A 16,681-nucleotide genomic window follows, 5' to 3' on the forward strand; every position below is an offset into this window, starting at 1 on the left:
CCCCCCACACACACACCCACACACACACACACACACACACCCTGGGGCTGATGGCTGTGGCCGAGGCAGAGGTAGAGAGGGAACAGGAGAAGTGAGGTGCATGGATGCTGGAGGGCAGCAGTGTTGCATTAATTAGAGCTTGTGGGGGGAAATCGCTTTTAGGGAGGAAAGTCTGCAGGGATGGTTCTCTGTCCTGAATGCACTCAGAAGATTTCTCAGTTCTAGCAGTATGATGAGGAATAGCTCAGTTACTCATACAGATGTGTCCATGAGAAGAGTGGAAATGGAATGGAACACGCACACTATGAAAGTGTCTCTAGATTAATCTGTTATGTGTATGTAAAATGCATGGTGGAAAAGTGCATGGTGGAAAAGTGCATGGTGCTATAAATGTAAGTTGCGTGTGGAAACAACATGAGCTTGACACCACACACACCTGCACAGTTGTTGCTGATTGAGAACATCAACCATCTGTTCTGTAAAATAGTTCTGTGAAAATGTTGAAAGTGTATACTAATATAGACCTGCATTCAATCAGATCAACCGACAACCACACAGCTGATACAGTGTTTTGGCGAAGTCGGAGGAGGTGTAACTGCGTTGGAGCTGTCAAATCGGTGAGCAGCTTCTCTTGATCATTGTCACGAAGCCACACCGGTCCCACTCACGTTAGAAGTTCAGAACGAGAAAGTGTAGGATATATGGAAATAATTGTGATCAAATTGAAAATCATTCAACAAAAGAATGAGAATTTCTAGCAGCCTAATCGAGGTGTAGATTACTTCTCACATTCCAGTGTTCCAACTTGTAAACAATGCTGCATGGGATTTCCTCATAATGCGACTCCGTGCAGCCAATGGCAATGTGTGCTTTAGGTATAATGCCAGGAGAGACTTGTGGATTTGACAGCTTTAATGCATTTCCACCCCCGACACAGCGGATGTTGGCTAAAGCTGATTGAATAGAGCCCATAGTGCCTCTCTCTCTCTCTCTCGTCTCTCTCTCTCTCACTCTCCCCCCTCTGTCTCTCGTCCTCCCCCCTCTGTCTCTCTCACACTCTCTGTGGCCATTCATGCTTCTCTTTGTGTGTGCATCCAACAGGTAAGTTCAATTTGTCTTATACCAGACCATTTAGTTCCCCATATCAACGTGGGAGAACAAAGGGTTGCATAGAGAAAAGATGAACACCCCCATCTCCTTCCTCTAAAGAAAGAAACCTCTGCACTAATCATTGCTGTAGCTCACCTGAACATCCTTCAATGACACAAAACCTCTAAAGGAGCCGTGATTATTTTTCAAGGCTGCTGAAAGGCACAGGAAACATAATGACATTAGCATTCCTTTCAATTGGTGTATTTTGGGGCTAAGAAATAGGGTTTCTATAATTCGCCCTGTCTAAAAAAAGGTCTAAAGCTCCAAAGGGAGCCACAGTAACTGTTAACCCACTCAGTGTCAGTCGCTTTAAAGACAATTCACACAACCACATACAGGGCTGGTGGGGCTCCAGAGGTGTCAATTCAACCTGGGGCAATGTGATTTGTATTCACACCTAAGAGAAAACTATACATCATCGGGATTGTCTTGTTGTTTAGATGCCTGTCAGTCAAAAACCGGTTTATGTTTAAGTGCATCTAAACCAGCTGTTGCTTCGGGGCTTTATGGTTATTTCTTTAAAAGCGTACCAGACACACCGCCATAAGACATACAGAACATGCAGTGGGTGAAAGAGGCTACAATGATGGCATGCACATTCATCAGGAAATGGTGTCATTAGTGAAAATAGTAAATAACACTTTGCTATTGAAGTAGCAACATGACTTGAATCATCAAATATTATGTTTGTTTTTTGTTGCTTGTAAATATTTGACAGTGAGTCCACAGTTAAAGACAGCACAAAGCTTGACTGTTGATTCCCAAAGAGACAAACCAGAAATAATGCATAATACATATGCTAAATGCATCCCTGTGCACAACACAGTGTAGCAGAAATGTATCAGCCAAGATGCATTCTTGCATTCGTTTGAAGACATCAAGGCAATTACTGTTTGTCCCCTAGAGAAATACTTAGGAGGACAGTACTTGTATTCTATTTTAGGTGGGGTTTTCTTCAAGATGTAGAAATGTATCCATTTATGAGCCCCAAGATAAAAGTAACCCTTATGAATAAAGCTGACATGATTTCAAAGACTTGAGTTGCAAAACAAACTGTCAGTTTGAAGGTGTACAACAACTCAACTTCACAGATGAGAGAGAGACCGACAGAGAGCGAGACAGAGAGCGACCGGTTTATTGGGTATTGTACCATATGATTTTCATACCACTGATGCAGTCTTCATACATCACCCACACACTAAAGTAGGTGAATGACCCTAATACAGCAAGCTGTGAACCAGACCCTCCCACATCCCTGTGCTCCACCACTGTTTTTAAAAAAAACTTTATTTAACTAGGCAAGTCAGTTAAGAACAAATTCTTATTTTCAATGACAGCCTAGGAACAGTGGGTTAACTGCCTTGTTCAGGGGCAGAACGACAGATTTGTACCATGTCAGCTCGGGGATTCAATCTTGCAACCTTTCGGTTACTAGTCCAACGCTCTAACCACTAGGCTACGCTGACTCCCTCCCTGCACTCTCTAGGCCATTGCACTACCCACAACCCAATAGCTTGTTTATTGTATTCGCAATGAGTGCTTCCGCCGTACACATTCTTGTTGAGTATTGTTGAGAGGTAGAAGTTTCTGTCAGAGTGAAGAAGCTAGTTTGTTGCTCCTCTCTGAGAAGACAGGCTGGATGTCTGCGTTGTTCTGTTCCGCCTGCTTGGCTCTGCCCCAGTCTCAAACTTCCAGAGCAGCAGCTAGAGAAGCTTCTCCTCCATTAATTGGGACCCATACCATGAGCTTGTCGCTACAAAACGTGGTCGTGCTGCCTCACAGCCGGGGGAGATTTATCAGGGTCAGACTCCCACGGCTTGGAGGAAGAACCAGCCAGACCTTCACATAATCCTGCTCTCACTGGCGGGCAGAGACATTCACCTCCACGAGCGGAGCTGGAGGGAGGAGGGCGGGGGGCAGAGGGCGGGGGGAGGAGGATGGAGGGTGGGGGGCGGAGGGCGGGGGGAGGAGGATGGAGGGCGGGGGGGGCGGAGGGCGGGGGGAGGAGGGAGGAGGGCGGGGGAGGAGGGTGGGGGGCGGGGGGAGGGGGGTGGAGGGCGGGGGGAGGGCGGGGGAGGAGGGTGGGGGGCGGGGGGAGTCTAGAGTCTACCAGTGCTCTGTCTCCCTCTTTGTATTCAGGGATGGATCAATGGCTGGTGCCAGAGATAGCAGCATCTTAATATAAGGTTTTAAATGAAAGGATATCTTTTAAAATCGATACATCTGCGCTCAAGAGGGCTGCTAGTAGAAGATTTTGATGAGGGCACACAATAAGATATATCATGAAACATTAATGTGCTGCCATGATAACATGTTTTTGTGCCATATTTTACTCATTGACACATGTTTTAACCAGATTGATTTTGGAGGAGAGTCTTTTTCAAACTCATAGTTATGTGCAATTTTGTTCAGAAGGAAAAATGTAAAGCTCTGTAGCATCACTATACTGAAATAAGCCTTTAAGTCATAGATATCCAACATTTAATATAGTTTTGAGAATATTTTATTTTTCAAAACATTTGCAATTTCCAGCCATGACCGTGTGATGTGTCGTTTGTGGCTATTTGCCGCTGTGATGCTTCAACAAAACCCAGAGCAAGGGATTCTGGAGCCAAGAACTGACCGTGACCTCATAAAACAATACAATGTCTGGGGAAAATTGCTTCAATCTGCCAGACCTCTCAAACTGTATTAAAGGTTTCAGACTCTTAGGCAGCCTCCAGTCATTCTTCAAAGGGAGATATAGCATTTCCTGAACCAAAGACTCCATAAGGCCATGTTCCATTGGCAGGCTCAGTGGATTAGAAGCTACCGCATCTCTAATGTGTCACTCAGTAGGGTTTTGCCCCCCATAACCTTTATCAGCTTGTCAATTACATGGAGAAGATGACCTTTTTGTAAATCACAAAATGCATTAAGGCAGCGAGGCATTGATCGACAACCTCGCCCTCTACACACACAGATACCCTTTAAGTACACTCCCGGCCGTCTTCGTATAAGTCACCTACACAATCTGTATATCTAAGTTCCTGTCAACGCTTTCTCTATGGTATCTGACTACAGGAAGGGTTGCTGCACCATCATAAAGCCTTATAGTACAGTATGTGCCAGCGCTGAGTCCTTGGATAGCACCCACTTCCTTCTTTTATCAAGATATTGCATTTAACCGCCTACATGGGGAATGGGAAGTAAAGTTCAAGGCTGCTTTTCATTTACAGTATATAATTATCTTTTTCTAGTTTTTATGACATTGATTATTCTTCATGCTCTTCCTCAGTGCTCTCCTCCCACGGTGGTGAGAGATACGTATGTAGCTTCAGGGAACTACAAAGGTCTTACTCAGCCAGCCCAGCAACACTAGCAGCTTATAGCCTGTTGTACTGTTTGTTTTTCCTTCTCTGCCGTGATTAGCTTCGGAGGGACTTTGGACCATGGGCTTGTTCTGTAGAACATGGACTGTTCCTGATACAGCCAGCCAGCCATCTGTTGACTTTGAAGTCTTCAAGTTGTCTCCAAAAGCCCACGCAATACTGCAGCAGGAGCATCCTGGCTGCATTCTATTTGTGTTTCCCTTTTTGCCATCCCCCTCATTCGATCAAATATTTGCCCTTGTATATAGCACCGTTAAATTAGGTTTCTAGACCTTTACTCTCATTTAGAAGGAAGTTAAACTCCTTTCTATTATGGAATGTAATCTTGTTTGAGCCAGACTTTCAAAGTGACTTAACGTGTGGGCTCATTCCAAAAAATTCATTAATTCCCCTCATTTTTCCTTCAGCTTCAGGAATTTAGATGATGCTATTAGTTGTCTGCAATGAGGGAATGCAAAATGGATTTATGCTTTGAACAGCAGCACAGAGCTACACATGTGGTATATTTATTTAACCTTTATTTTGACAGGGAGTCTGACCAAGGTCTCTTTTCCAGATGGGCCTTATGTAGCACCACAATACACATCAAAATACATGAAACTACACATTCATATACACAATATATGAAAATACTTCTGTTGTAGCCAGTAGAGATCTTTAGATTCCCAGGATCAGAGAATGTCTGTCCATTCTCTCATCAGTTTACTGGCTCTTACAGCTTCAGAACGTCACTTCAAAGACAATAAAAAGTGTTCTCAGATTCTTTCTGAATTCAATTGAGAGCAGCTGGAGACTATCACTATTTTATTTTCTAAAATCTTTCTAAATCACCATATTATAACTGTAGGGTCAATGTTCCATAGAGATAAAATATTGTCATTGAAAAAGACATTATTGATAATGCTACCATTACCTGTTCAATTGCCTTTTTTGGAGTAGACCAACTTTCAGGATTGTATTGCTTGTTCTGTACATCATAAGAACTGAAATAGTGGGTGCCGTCTTTGTCTCGAACAATGTCTTTAAAACGTACCTTTAATGTTACACAACATTAAAAGAAAAAAATACATTTGAGTGAGAAATTAGCAGAAATATTACATATCACGTGGCATTATTTGATCCGATAGTGTGGAGATAGGAAGACAGTGCATTAGTGAGCTGTCAGATGAAACAGAATGGAATGTTTCCCTGGGGAATGGGAGTCTTTAAACTAAGACATCAGAATCTGGGTGGAATTTGGAACACATTGTCCCTGGTTCATCCATTTAAATGGCCATTATTTTATTCATGGTCACATGTGGAGATCTGTTCACTATTAAACAAACACTTGCAGAGGAAGGACAAGTTAAAAACAAACAAAATAAAACTATTGTAAAATAGACTGAGTCCATAAAATGTATATAGCGTGTATAAGCTGGAAATACAGGCCTAAGCGTTGTTGTTCACTAGTTTGCTACAATTGGGGGAGGGGTGTTAGGGTTGGAGGGTAATAAAGGAAATGTACACTACCGTTCAAAAGTTTGGGGTCACTTAGAAATGTCCTCGTTTTGGAAAGAAATGCAATTTTTTTTGTCCATTAAAATAACATCAAATTGATCAGAAATACAGTGTAGACATTGTTAATGTTGTAAATGACCATTGTAGCTGGAAACGGCTGATTTTTTATGGAAAATCTACATAGGCATACATAGGCCCATTATCAGCAACTATCACTCCTGTGTTCCAATGGCACGTTGTGTTAGCTAGAAGGCCAGCATCCCGGAGTCGCCTCTTCACTGTTGACGTTGAGACTGGTGTTTTGCGGGTACTATTTCATGAAGCTGCCGGCTGAGCACTTGTGAGGCGTCTGTTTCTCAAAGTAGACACTCTAATGTGCTTGTCCTCTTGCTCAGTTGTGCACCGGGGCCTCCCAGTCCTCTGTCTATTCTGGTTAGAGCCAGTTTGAACTGTTCTGTGAAGGGAGTAGTATACAACGTTGTACGAGATCTAAAGTTTCTTGGCAGTTTCTCGCATGGAATAACCTTCTTTTCTCAGAACAAGAATAGACTGACGAGTTTCAGAAGAAAGTTCTTTGTTTCTGGCCATTTTCAGCCTGTAATCAAATCCACAAATGCTGATGCTACAGATACTTAACTAGTCTAAAGAAGGCCAGTTGTATTGCTTCTTTAATCAGTACAAAGGTTTTCAGCTGTGCTAACATAATTGCAAAAGGGTTTTCTAATGATCAATTAGCCTTTTAAAATTATAAATTTAGATTAGCTAACACAACGTGCCATTGGAACACAGGAGTGATGGTTGCTGATAATGGGCCTCTGTACACCTATGTAGATATTCCATAAAAAAATCTGCCGTTTCCAGCTACAATAGCCATTTACAACATTAACAATGTCTACACTGTATTTCTGATCAATTTGAGGTTATTTTAATGGACAAAAAAAATTGCTTTTCTTTCAAAAACAAGGACATTTCTAAGTGACCCCAAACTTTTGAATGGTAGTGTATATATTTGCAAAAAATAAATATGGGGGATTGGAAGTGATGAAGTGATGCAGACAACTAAACTCAGCAAAAAAAGAAACGTCCTCTCACTGTCAACTGTGTTTATTTTCAGCAACTTAACATGTGTAAATATTTGTAAGAACATAACAAGATTCAACAACTGAGACATAAACTGAACAAGTTCCACAGACATGTGACTAACAGAAATTGAATAATGTGTCCCTGAATAGGGGGGGGGGGGGGGGGGGGGGTCAAAAGTAACAGTCAGTATCTGTTGTGGCCACCGTCGACATAAAGTACTACAGTGCATCTCCTCCTCATGGACTGCACCAGATTTGCCAGTTTTTGCTGTGAGATGTTACCCCACTCTTCCACCAAGGCACCTGCAAGTTCCCGGACATTTCTGGGGGGAATGGCCCTAGCCCTCACCCTTCAATCCAACAGGTCCCAGACGTGCTCAATGGGATTGAGATCCGGGCTCTTCGCTGGCCATGGCAGAACACTGACATTCCTGTCTTGCAGGAAATCACGCACAGAACGAGCAGTATGGCTGGTGGCATTGTCATGCTGGAGTGTCATGTCAGGATGAGCCTGCAGGAAAGGTACCACATGAGGGAGGAGGATGTCTTCCCTGTAACGCACAGCGTTCAGATTGCCTGCAATGACAACAAGCTCAGTCCGATGATGCTGTGACACACCGCCCCAGGCCATGACGGACCCTCCACCTCCAAATCGATCCCGCACCAGAGTACAGGCCTCAGTGTAATGCTCATTCCTTCGTCGATAAACGCAAATCCGACCATCACCCCTGGTGAGACAAAATCGTGACTCGTCAGTGAAGAGCACTTTTTGCCAGTCCTGTCTGATCCAGCAACGGTGGGTTTGTGCCCATAGACAATGTTGTTGCCGGTGATGTCTGGTGTGGACCTGCCTTACAACAGGCCTACAAGCCCTCAGTCCAGCCTCTCTCAGCCTATTGCGGACAGTCTGAGCACTGATGGAGGGATTGTGTGTTCCTGGTGTAACTCGGGCAGTTGTTGTTGCCATCCTGTACCTGTCCCGCAGGTGTGATGTTCAGATGTACTGATCCTGTGCAGGTGTTGTTACATGTGGTCTGCCACTGTGAGGATGATCAGCTGTCCGTCCTGTCTCCTCTTTAGTGTTCTAAGTTTTCATAACTGTGACCTTAATTGCCTACCGTCTGTAAGCTGTTAGTGTCTTAACGACCGTTCCACAGGTTCATGTTCATTAATTGTTTATGGTTCATGAACAAGCATGGGAAACAGTGTTTAAACCCTTTACAATGAAGATCTGTGAAGTTATTTGGATTTTTTATGAATTATCTTTGAAAGACAGGGTCCTGAAAAAGGGACATTTCTTTTGTTGCTGAGTTTACATTGATGGAAGCTATAATCTATCTGCAATCATTAAAGCTGTTCTACCCCCTTACACACACACACTATGATAATTTTTTCAGAAACCAGGTTATTACTATATCCTTTGAAACATGATAATCAATTTTATATCAATTAAATTATTCTGGTAAGTTACCCATTTGGGCTCCCGAGTGGCGCAGCAGTCTAAGGCACTGCATCTCAGTGCTAGAGGCGTCACTACAGACCCTGGTTCGATTCCAGGCTGTATCACAACCGGCCGTGATTGGGAATCCCATAGGGCAGCGCACAATTGGCCCAGCGTTGTCTGGGTTAGGGTTTGGTCGGGGTAGACCATCATTGTTAATAAGAATTTGTTCTTAACTGATTTGCCCAGTTAAATAAAGGTCAAATTAAAAAAAATTCTAAACCAAAAAAAGTCAAATTGTGCAGTTGATTGTCCATAATAGTCACAGATCGTCATCCAACTGTAATGTGAATTTCAACATGATGATGCAGTGATCCTCAACAGAAACAGATGATGCAAGCTTTCATCTCTTCACAAGAAAAAGGAATATATTCCTGTTTTATGCCATATAGCCAACACCACTGTCCAACGCCTGTCTAAAGCCACAACCCTAGATGGACTACCACTAAAAACCCCACCATCAGACCATCTGAAAAACAGACTGACAGGCCAGGGTGACCTGCTTTCTGCTCTATATCAAATGTCAGTTGACAAGAAAAACATCCATTCCTCTCTCAAACACTTGAAAGAGAAACCATTCAAAGATATAGCAGACTTTTTTACCCTTTCTTTTTCAAGTGCTGCAACTCTCGGTAAATACTTTTGTAACTGTTCTCTTTTTATTGAAAATGTATTTCACCTCACAATTAAAAGAAGAGCCCTGAGAATCCATCCATCTGCCGTGACGTTAATAAGCAATATAGTGTGTACTATCAAGCAAATGGGTAAAAGGCAGTGATGCATGGCAATATGCATGAATTTACAACATGGTACAGACTACTAGCTAAACACACATCCACAGAATAACAGAATAGATAGATTCAACCATCCAAATTAGCCACAGCTTTTGTTCATTTGTATTGCTACAGAGAAACATAGCAAGAGTGACAAACTGTGAAATTCCATGCTATATCCAATGACCAAACAATGATTTTATTACAATGTGTGTTCTTTCTGTTGGCACATTTCAAAATGAGTCTCCTCCGTTGTGAACTCTGATGCATAGCAAAGGAATGGCAAAAGGATTGTATTTGTATGTGAGCCAGCATCAGTGACATTTGCAGGTAGCTAGCTTCACCGTCGGAGGATAGACAGCAAGACGAAAGGATTTAAAAACTGATTATAATGAAACCACTTTATATGCAAAGGAGGGCTTTAAATGGCCTTAAAAGAGCACCATGTCAGTTATATAAATGACCTTCTGTTTCCCTCTGTGTTCTCCCCTCTTTATTAATCTATTCTCAGATGAGAAGCAGCACAAACTAATGTTTTACCTCAAAGTTTGTTTTTCCTGAAATTTTTTCCCCCCATTTGACTTTTTCCTTCATAAGTATCCTTGCTGCAAGGTAAATTACTCGTATACCAACAGTACAGAGCCACAGAGCTGCAGCGATAGCTAGGCCTTGCTAAAAGGTGAGTTTTCAGAACATTAACTATTTATTGACATTCTGCACTGTGCTTCCATGCGCTGCACCATCTATTATCCCAGAGAGAGGAAGAGAGGAACAATGCATCTCATGGATGTGAAACAAGAATTCCGGGAGAGACTGAATTTGAGTCAATTTTTCTAACCTGGCAATTCATTTGTCATCCTCCCGTCCCGGCCGGAAGCCTGGCTGATACCTCCCAGGTTTTTCTGATTAAACAGGAGAGAATTAATAACAGGTGTCTAAAGGAAGGGGAAGTAGACTCACCTCCCAGCCCAGAAAACCACACACAGCTTCTTGTGAGGACAGGATAGGGCAAGCAATAACCTCAAATCTACAATTAGATGAAAAGGGACTGTCTGAGACCTTGGCCTGTAGCGTGTTCACTATGTCACCTCAGCTTGGTCGCATGGTTTATAGATCTATTGTGGCATACCGCTAGGCTGTGTTGAGCATTTCAGATAAATATAGGCTTTGCTTAGCATTTCAATACCGTAGGTGGGCTGTTTGTGTTGGAACAAATGCAAAATATATTTTTCTATTTCAGACCTCAAAACCACATCAAATTTAGATCCCAAACTACCTTCACTATGTAAACTATGACAGATTGTCTGCTTATTACACTATGTAAGCTACATTTTGATTAGATATACAATTTAGGGAAATATAATATATCTAGAGGATTTTATATCTAATCAATGGTGTCCTTTTTATGGAATTGTTCCATATTTTCTCATAATCTGCCTTTCTGTGCCTTTTAAATGGAAAATAAATGGAAGTCACATGGATGCTGAAAGTGCATGATGTTCTGTGTCTACTGTCTAGGTAACGAATTCAGGAGAATCTTTGATTACCTCTAATGTGGTTAGGGGTAATGGTGGCCTGTCTCTTAGGATCCAACCCAGAACCAAATTATATTTCAAATCCATTAAATGTTACCTCAGATCCATGATTTGCTTCCAGCAAGCAGCAACCCAGGGCAACGGGGTAATTGAATTTTAAACCTGGAGCCAGGAAGGGGATAGGTCCCTGAGCTAAGTCTTCTGTGCAAGGTGGAATATTGTTATGTACTGAGTAAAAATTGATCTATGGCACCTCTCAAGCAGTGGTAATGAGAGCTTTGTACCATGGAGAACCGGAACCCTCATTTGTTGTAACTACACACTGCCACATTGGAAATAATATATAGCGGATAGATTGACGGATAAATAACAATTATTAAATTAAGGTCTATATTTAGCTCGTCACCGGGGCTGCTACTGATTGGAAGGTTAAGGGGACAGAGGAAACACATTTAATGGCACTAGCTAGGAGAGAGAATCTGAAAGAGAGAGAGAGAGGGGGGGAGAGAGAGAGAGAGAGGGAGGAGAAAGAGAGGGGGAGGAGAAAGAGGGAGGGGGAAGAGAGAGAGGAGGAAAGAGGAGAGAGAGAGGGGGAGAGAGAGAGAGAGAGAGAGAGAGAGAGAGAGAGAGAGAGAGAGAGAGAGAGAGAGAGAGAGGGAAAGAGGAGAGAGAGAGGGGAGAGAGAGAGGGGGAGAGAATGAGAGATAGAGAGAGTGAGAGAGAGGAGAGAGAGAGGATGGAGAGAGAGAGAGAGAGAGAGAGAGGGAAAGTGGAGAGAGGAGAGAGAGAGAGAGAGAGAGGGAGGGGAGAGAGAGAGAGAAAGAGAGAGAGAGGGGAGAGAGAGGAGAGAGAGAGGGAGGAGAAAGAGAGGGGGAGGAGAAAGAGGGAGGGGGGAAGAGAGAGAGGAGGAAAGAGGAGAGAGAGAGGGGGAGAGGGGGAGAGAGAGAGGAGAGAGAGAGGGAGGAGAAAGAGAGGGGGAGGAGAAAGAGGGAGGGGGAGAGAGAGAGAGAGGGGGAAAGAGGAGAGAGAGAGGGGGACAGAGAGAGGAGAGCGAGAGGGGGGGAGAGAGAGAGAGAGAGGGAAAGAGGAGAGAGAGAGAGAGAGAGAGAGAGAGAGAGAGAGAGAGAGGGAGTGGAGAGAGAGAGCTCAGTTTCCAGAGCGATGGAACAGTGGTGTTGGTGCTATGAAATATCAAACTAGTTTGCACCTCCGACACAGAATGCGATCATCACAGAGCCCGGGCCTATGAATAACCGCATGCATTTACAATGATTGGGTGTAAATAGCTGCTATATGAGCCGTTATTTCTGTCATTGTGTGTTACAGTGTAGAGGCAGCGCTGACTGGGTCAGACAGAGTCCTTTATCATTTCAACCACTGGGCGTTGATGGATGACACAGGGCTGTAGGAAGAAAAAAGAAGAAAAAAAACATCTCAGTGAGCTGCATTTATAGTTGTACTGTACACAGAAAAGAAACATAAATAAAACTGTCTCCATATAAAGGAATGTATTAAGCACAGTGACAGTTCCACTGTATTGTTTTGTGCCTAGCTAATTGGCTACTGTGGGTGGGCTGAGTTCTCAGGAAGGAATCTTCTGAAGAGTAGAGAATAGTTTTAACAGCTACAGTATTAAACATATCTGCTCCCTGGGACCAGCAGTATAACAGATCCATGTTCCTCCTGCTTGTCGTCTCTTCTATTTAATGGCATCCTTCACTGTGGAGCCCAGACAGACAAGCACCACACTCAATACTGGATCAATCATCGGACCAATTTACCAATTAGGCTCATTATTCTCTATAAATAAACACATCTCTCTCTCCTGAGATGCTGTGTCTGCTTCCAGGCAGGCAATCAGTGCACAACCAAACACTTGACACCGATCTGATGCTGCATTCGGTTGAAGTGTAGTATGATACACAAGTATTTGATTTGGGACTATGATGATTATCTCTAATCTAATGACCTAAAGAACATCACGTAATAATGACAGGAATTAATAATGACAGGGAGCCGAAGTCGGCTCCCCTCCTTGTTCGGGCGGCGTTCGGCGGTCGACGTCACCGGCCTTCTAGCCATCGCCGCTCCATTTGTCATTTTTCCATTTGTTTTGTCTTGTTCCCCGCACACCTGGTTTACATTCACTAATCACAATGCATATATATATTCCTCTGTTCCCCCCATGTCTTTGTGTGGAATTGTTTTGTTACGTGTTTAGTGTTACGCACCAGACTGGTTTTTCCCCGGGTATCGTGTTTTGACCCATAGTATGGTTATTGTCATACATTTGCATTGTTGTGAGTGTTTTCGCGCTTATTCTCTTTTACCAATGGCTGGAGGTTTTTTGACACAGTGACGGCTGCCTTTTGTGCTTCTGCCAAATAAAGTGCGCCTGATCACAACTCTCTGCTCTCCTGCACCTGACTTCTCACCAGCAGCGCACAACCTTCACAATAAGTAATATATCATTGTAGCTACTGTTAAAAACTCAAACAGTCATATAATTGGATTGGATATTATTGTATGTGGATTTTTAAAAGATGGCACTGTTCACAATCGTTTTCTAAGTTTTTAGTAACAAAGCCATAACCATTTTCCATCTAGCTATATTGAGATAAAAAGCAATATCTAACTTTATTGTTTTGGTTACATATCAAAGGTTTACATAATCTGTGTCTAATAAAAATGTTATGCAAATGCAATATGAAGAACAGACTGTCTGCTACTGTATAGACTAAGTATCAAGATTACATGGCTTTGCCCAGGATCCTTATCATTTCACTGCACCAAATGACATCACAACTGAAGAAATCCCTGTGAAAGAAACCGTGTCCGCTGAAATCAGTGTGACCAATACAGTATGACTCACTAAGGTGATGTCTAAATCAGTTGGAAACTGTACAGTTAACATGTCATGCCCATATCTATAATTCATGGTAAAAGGATAATACAACAGTACTTGGCTATGTCCTCTCCTCCCCCGACAGCCTGCCTCTCTGCCTGAATGACTGTCTAGCTGCAGCTGCTTGTAGCCTCCGTCTCTATGATACACAAGCTGCTGTTGCTGCAGCTAACATCCTGCACTGTAGTACTGTAGCAGGGGAAAACATCTCATTCATACTGAAGACATGTCACCAGCTCTCAGAGACATTGGCATTGTCTTCAGTATCTGTACTGAACAAAGTCTCTGCCTGGGATTACTTCAGATCACTAGTTTCTTTCTACACAATGTACAGGTTGATGATTATGTCATGTATTTGTGTCCTATCGAAGAGATGAATATGCACAAGAGGGACTCGTGTAGGTCTCCTGTGCACTATCATTAGGACCTTATAATAGACAGATCATGCAGTCATAAAATGTGTTTTAAAGAGCATCAACGAGCCCAGTAGAAGTCCTTTAAAATGTACATTGTCTCTCTAGATCATGTGTTGATAACTAGGAACAGTACTGTGTCACCTGGAAGTGCTCAGGAGATGTTTCTCAGAATAGAAGAGAGAGGACTGGTTATTGACTCAGAAGTACGCCCAAGTGTGCTTTATGATTTAGTGCAGCGAGCCATCAACTCTTCGAGGAATGTGCACCAAACAAAAAAGCATTTTATCAATATTCCATCACAGTAGGTTCCTCCTGTTAATATACTAGGCCCCAGTACATCTTTGCAACCTCTTAAGACCTCACATTGGGCATTTTATCAGGTCAGATGTGTTGCTCATGGGACTGTGTTGAATTAAATAGACTGCCACTGGTCATGTCAGTCCATCCGATAGGCTTTTATGTCAAGTACGGTATTCTGGCCTCTGCATTTTTCATTCAGGCTCCAGTTCACCGTAGAGCATTTTTCTATTAGTAGTCCATTTTAGTTGTCTAGGTCTACTCAACAACCAGCAAGGTCTGCAAAGATAGGAAAGTCATTTTTATATGCATAGATATTGTGCAACATTTCGATCTGAATTCCATCTTTTATGTAATGGCATATACCTTTAAATTAATAAAGTCATTCGTATTAGGAGTTATCTTCATAACAGTTAAGGACATTGAAATGCACTATGTGATGGATTACATTCTATTCTCATCATTTTGTATGAGATTCGCTGTGTCCCCTCCTATAGAGATTCTGTCACATTTGAAAGAGCCTTGCCTCTTGGTTATAGAAGCAAGGCTGTTTAAGTTCATTCATCTCTAAAATTACTGAGATTAAAATTCAGGAATACTGTTTCCTCTCATTTTACATCTGATACTGATGAGGATTTGCGGAAAGAAATTGCATCCTTGAGGACATTGTCTATTTCCTTCCAGTGGTTTCATTTGCTTTTCCTCATGGAGGAAATTATATTGCTGTTATCATTGTTGTTGTATGAAAGGGAATTAAGTTAGCAATGGGTATTAATAATTTGGTCGCTCTCCAAGAGACACATTTTTCTATGATGACCCACCAGAGGGTATATCCACAAAAGGAAATTGATTATAGCAGACACTGAGCTCATTATACAAACTTGTCCTTCAGCAGACTGTACCTACAGCCCTTATTGAGTTTAAAGGTCAAGAACCAAGAAAACAGCAGCACAACAATAATAATTCAGTCTGAAGTAATGGAAGGAAGATATTGAACGAGAAAACATTCATCTTTTTCCTGTGACAGCAGTGTAAACCCGTATTTATCGTTCAAATAAATAAAACAAACCTCCGCTGATTGTTATAGATTTGTCTCCCCCATAGAAGTTGATTCATTTGCACCGACAGGGAAAACTGTTACTCAGTGGAAAATAATGCAAATCAGCACTGCTCTTTATAGGCCAGTAGACAGAATCCACATCAGCCTGTAAGAATACAGGGGGTAGTACTAAACTGGCGTTTTAGAATGGATTGTATTACACTACAGTATAATGTGCATGCCTTTTTCTCACAGGTCTACAATCCGGTCCTAGAGATTTAGTATGTCAAGATGGAGGAGGGTGAACGAAAGGGGGTTGCGCTTGTTGGTATGAGGCTGGGTAGAAGCCACTATGGAGTGATGCAGAACATTTCATCCCAGCTTGTGATGTGCATGGTTTTTAACAGATACCTTAGAGATGTATTATGTGGAGATAGAGGAAGTGGCGTGGCTGGCATGAGGCAGAGGTGAACCCACTATGGAGAGGGACGCAGAGTGTTTCTTGAGATGTGGATTATGATATTCATCATATGGGCAGATTGCCATTAGCTCTGGTGTGGTAATCCAAACGGCTCTCCATGATACATAAGGGTTCCTCAGATGATTGCGACCCTGAAGTGATGGGAGTTGTGCCTTGAAACCAGAGCGTAACCTCTTCACCGGTAGTTGGGGCAGGCGACTAACACCAGAGCACAGCTTCCTGTTTGTTTCACTGCTAACCTTGGAACACTGGGCACTGTGGTTTGGAGGTGCTATGTATTTTCTCTTGAAGATCCACCAGACATCACACTTCACTATAAGAAAATAGCACCAGTTATACTCTTCTCTTGTTTGATGCTATGGTCATACAGACCAGATCTCACTGGTAAAACCAGGGGTGAAAGTAGATGTAATGTCTTACCGGTACGGGATACCCAAGAGCGCGCACACATTTTTTTTATAACCTAGGTGTAGTCGTAGAATTACATATACACTGAGTATACAAAACATTAAGAACAACTGCTCTTTCCATGATATATACTGACCAGATGAATCCAGGTGAAAGCTACAGTATGATCCCTTATTGAAGTCACTTGTTAAATTCACTTCAATCAGTGTAAATGAAGGGGAGGA

The 16,681-nt window shown here is 42.5% G+C and overlaps 1 protein-coding gene across 1 annotated transcript in view; it reads left to right on the forward strand.

Annotated features, from left to right (window-relative positions):
- Positions 1-16,681, forward strand: part of LOC106587564 (carbohydrate sulfotransferase 8) — a 207,335-nt gene that overhangs the window by 115,232 nt on the left and 75,422 nt on the right. The gene's annotated exons all lie outside the window — the stretch shown is intronic.

This window comes from Salmo salar, chromosome 26 (assembly GCF_965601325.2).
Source record: "Salmo salar chromosome 26, fSalSal1, whole genome shotgun sequence".
Classification (NCBI taxonomy): Eukaryota; Metazoa; Chordata; class Actinopteri; order Salmoniformes; family Salmonidae; genus Salmo; species Salmo salar.